The sequence below is a fragment of the Gadus macrocephalus genome, chromosome 16, assembly GCF_031168955.1.
Source record: "Gadus macrocephalus chromosome 16, ASM3116895v1".
Classification (NCBI taxonomy): Eukaryota; Metazoa; Chordata; class Actinopteri; order Gadiformes; family Gadidae; genus Gadus; species Gadus macrocephalus.
In genome coordinates this window covers 15,258,413-15,263,681 of record NC_082397.1, presented here as the reverse complement: position 1 = coordinate 15,263,681, position 5,269 = coordinate 15,258,413, and positions in this window count along the sequence as shown.

Sequence of the window (5,269 nt, the reverse complement as noted above, 5' to 3'; positions counted from 1 at the left end):
TTATATTTAAAATATAGATCGTGCAAGACAACTAAAACACTGCTCACCTTGGAACCATTAGGGTCAAACATGAAACAAGATGGCGCACACACGAACTACGTTGGCCCGCAAGAGACACAATATTCAAATCGCGGTAAACAGCGCCACATGGTGGCCTGTCTAATTAACAACCTTACATATATATCCTGGGTTTTTCTGTCACTTTTTGGTGCTGTTGCTCCTTTAGGTTCTACCAAAATTTAAAACAATATGTTCTAAGTTTTTAATAATATTTTTATTATTTTCACTGTAAGAGGGCTTAGCCCTGTTAGCCCATTTATACCAGCCGTCCCTGACTGGGACCCATCGCGTGACAGCCATGGAGCTATAAAGATCGCAGCATTCTTAGCGCGGTACGTTTCTTTCTGGAGAAGTGAAGAGGGCGTCTTACTGAACGGAGGTGGGTATCCTACATTATGTAAAATGAAATGACTTAGTTCAAGGGAATTCTCCCCAAAGTATTGCATTAACATTTCTGAATTTATGTTATGGCGACCATTAAAATACATTCAAGGACATTTGCGGCATGTTAATGAAATACTTTGGGGGGAATTCACTTGAACTAAGTCATTTCATTTAACATAATGTAGGATACCCATCTCCGTTCAGTAGGACGCCCTCTTCACTTCTCCAGAAATAAACGTATCCCGTGCTGAGTATGCTGCGATCTTTATAGCTCCATGGCTGGCACGGGGTGGGTCCCAGACAGTGTAATTTGAGAAATGCATCCCTGCAAGTGCTAAAGACTTTTGCTACAATAATACCTTCATATGACTGCGTCCTGTAAGACGGGGGCGTGTATTTTGAGGAGGCGTGTCTTGTTAGGAGGGCGTGTATTTAGTCGGCCCTGATTGGTCTGATTCACGACGGCGTCTGGCGTCACACATAGCCTTCCCTATCGTATGCATATTGTCTGTAAACAATACAAGTGGAATAGGGGCGAAAATGTACAATTCTAAGGCTTGTATCCTTTAAGTAACTTTACTTTGTACCTCTGTAAAGCCAAGTATATGCATTTGACATCACAGTTATCAGTAAATGCAAATTCGGTTTCTCTTCATTACTCTTTGGCAGTGGTGTAGTCTATTTTATTGTAGTGGGTATACTGTGATGATTCCCTCCCATCCTCGTACAAACCCGTCCCACCGGTACGTGTACGTGTGTGGCGCTTATGGGATGTCGCACCACACTCACCAACGCAGGGGTCTACAACCCGCTGATTTAAGAGTATAACGATTATCAACAATCATGGAAAGCTGAGTAGGTTTATCAGTTTTAATAACAGTATGAACAAATAGAACACAAAAATGAAAAGTTGTCCTTTGTATAGCAATAGCACATGCTAAACAAGGACAAAATCTACTCAAAATAATTTAATGAACTGTTTACAACCATGGCTAACCAGTGCATGAGAAGGAGATGACAGGAGACTAATGTTTCACGCTTTCAATTGCTCTAATTTGAGCTCTTACTGTTGTTATCTAACATACCATACAGTAATTGAATTGTGTAAAAGTGTAAAATTACTGCACCTTGAAAATGACCATGAATTAGCTATACTCATTTGCATAGTGATTAACATTATGAATTTCAATTGTGTATACCAACTGTATGTTGGCTGATATTTAGGTAACTTTTTTTCCCTCCACTCTAACCGAGGATGCCTGTTTTTAAATTCCCTAGCCTGACACCCTGTCTGAAAGGCTGGCCAGGGGGTTCTCATCTAAAAGTAACAAGGAGATATAAAGTGGGATTAAAACATTGTCTTCTGTTGACTACTTATTATGTGGTTTACACATTAATATGGGAGTACTGGACACACACGCACGCACACACACACACGCACACACACGCGAGAAGGAGGGGCCGCTTCGCGCTTCGTAATAACAGAGACGGGGGCAGAACGCGAGCCGAGCGTGCAGGGGGAATTTTATGAATGGTGAATGTAGGAGATAACTTCCCCTGCTTAAAGTATTTTATTGCAGTTATACCCAACCGGTATTTGCGAAAAATAAACACAGAAGTGAAAGATCTGTCACAAGACGATTGACACGTATCCGTGCACATTTTTAAGTGGGCACACGCAAATCCTGGTGCGTTCCTAGTGGGTATACGGCGTATACCTGCGTATCACGTAGACTACACCACTGCTCTTTGGTCAGCCTGACATTTTCAGAGTAAATTCCAATCAATATTTTTGTGAATATTAAGAGCCAGAATTTAAATGACACCGCCCATGAGCAAAATATTACACTAACTTTTTAACTCCACTGTTACAGTAAATTGACTCCCTCCCGTAGCCTACAAACACCAGGCAATATCTGGACTTACAGAAGTTAACTGAAATATTGAAACCCCATTTTGTGTACCTATGGTGTGGCAGGCTGTGTAGCTGTATGGCAAAGATAACTATGTTTTGTAGGTTTTGACAAAAACGGAACAGCTTCGTAACAGAAGAGTTAACGATGTTGTTGCTCAACAAGACAACTGCTGGAGCTCCAATAAAGTTGCTTACAAATAAACTCCAACATCAGAGTAAGGAAGGACGGGGAAACTTCAGTGGAAATCCCATTGTCATTGTGACACCGTACTCGACAGTACAAGGAAAAATATTTCGCTATTTTTTACCCGTCTCTGTGCTACGTTGGAAAATTACTCCCCGATTTCAGTAGGAAATCACAATCCTACGTATTACGTCATCACGCTGAGATTGGTCAGTCACAATCCTACGTATTACGTCATCACGCTGAGATTGGTCAGTCGTAGTATAGGCGTGTATTTCACACGAGGGGCGTGTCTTTGTACACGGGGCGTGTCTTGGCAGGAGGACGCAGGACGCAGTCGGACCCTATTGACAATTTGCCGCGAAAGCCGTGAAACCCAAACCCCGAAACCCGCCTCCACAGCGGCACGCGTGGATACTGTAGGTATAACACGCTATTTTTTACGTTGAAATGCTACGTATCCAGTGTTCATGGAAACGTACACCGTCAACGTTTTTTCTTGGCGACTGGGTTGCACACACACACACACACACACACACACACACACACACACACACACACACACACACACTGATAGGAGAAAGTAGAAGGGAACAGCGCAACATATCAACGAAGCTACAGCTCTTTTTAACAGCAGGAGAACCAAACGGTATTCAAACATCTGTTTAGCATTAAAGTTCCTGCCTGTGTGGGAGAGGGTGGAAGGTGGAAACTTGTAAATATGGGGGGGAACAAAATGATGAACAACAACATAAAAGCACACTAAAACAGTACAGTTTGCATCTTGGTTATCTAGCAGCTTATATGATATACGTACTGCTAAAGTCTTGTGCTACTGTCAAAACCTTCCAGTGTCTAGAGTAGTAGGCCTATCCGTTCAGGCTGAATGTCTGTTATAACAGAGCCAGTTAATTCACACATTCTTCTCTGTCAGATCAGAGACAGGGGCTGCCTCGGGGGCTACACATAACTCTGTGTGTTGCCAAGCCAACTGGCCGGTGTAGGATTCTATGTAATTGCTCCCAGATTGATTTTGAGCATGACCTAAACCACACTGTTCTGAAAATGAAACGTTTTTAAGTAGGCGTCCCTGAACTTTAATAACAAAAACTAAAGTAAACAGTCTGTGACATTAAAAGCTAGTCACAGACCTATGACTTTATAACATTAACATGTAACCATCAGACATATCTTGTAAATTCAATTCCAAGTCTTTCGTTATAGCAATGCTTTTTTTTGTTTTAGTGATTTTGCTCATGCAGTAATTTGATTTGAAGTAAATACAAGCACAAAGTGATTTAAGAACAAAACAAGTCATAATTCTCGACTACTCTTCTCATGGATTGTTAACTTTTCATAGCTTTGAGGCAGTGCAGCCTACAGTCGCAATAAAACAGCGACCCCAGCCCCATCCTACTACCCATCCCCCACACACACACACACACGCACATCCGATGCCTGCACATCCTGCTGCACATGCTGATAGACGGCTTTTTGTTTTGAGCTTTAAAAAGCTTTCAGTGCCATTGTAACAATCTATATCTGTAGACCCGGAGAGACCAGAAAGTGGAGACTCGAATGCAAATGCCAAAAAAGTATATATCATATTAAATATGAATATATATCCAACTACAGTCTGTATGAAAAGTTTTATCCGAATTTTAACCACATCATTCTGATATCTTAAGTTACGCAGTACCTCAACTGTGTGCAATTTCTTCCACATTTCTTACCAGGGGTGTGTCCTGCGGTTGATTATTCTGTCTTCTTTAATGTTGTAGACTTAAATAAATGATCCATCATCCATAGGATAGGGTATTTATTGATTAACAAAAAGGAAGACATTTTTGTTAACATTTTTGGTAGTTCATTGGATTTTGGAGGCCTAATCCAGCACACCAACAGATGTTTCCCATCAATGGATCAGCCAATTATGCACAGTATTCCATAATTTCCAGAAACATTCCAACAACATGAAAATAATCATTTCGGGTTGCCATTGACGACTTTGAGAACAATAACAATTATGATCAGAATTATTCCACAGACGAGTCCAATCACATTAAGGGTCCTTGCTGTCTTAGATGCGTCTTGGGCTACAGCTCCTTGGCCAAGAGCATTCGCATTCTGTGCCTGTTGGGGCAAGACAAGGTAATTCTCAGCACACTCAAGTAGATAGATGTTTGGGGATCAAGTTTGATGAGATAGATTTGCATGCAGAATTGAAAATCGCAAAATAAATCCAAAATAGTCTTACCCTGCAGGAACAGACAATAGCAGCGATCCCCAGAGGTAAACAGCAACACAGAGTGTTAAAGATGGACCATGCTAGGTAGGAAGGCGCAGAGGAAGAAGTGTGTCCCTGCTCCATAGTGGTACTGCTGCTATGTGTTAGAGTCAGTTCAGGATGCTTCAAAGTGGTGGTGAAGAATGTGTTCATGACACATCTGGTGGGGGTAAATAACCCAATGTAACCCCTCCCCTAAAATAGGGGAGGGATTGTAATGACAAGTTCATGTTTCATCTTAATCCGTGTATGGTTAGTTTTTCTGATTTGGTTTTAAATCGGAATATTCAAAGAACGAACCATACATGGATTCATCTTAACATGTATTGGAAATTTCTTTTTTCTTCTGTTTCTTCTACTTCTCTCTCTATTCGGCCCCTCTATTATTCATTAAAACATTAAAATAATAGACCACAATCATTTTCATTTTTTAACATTT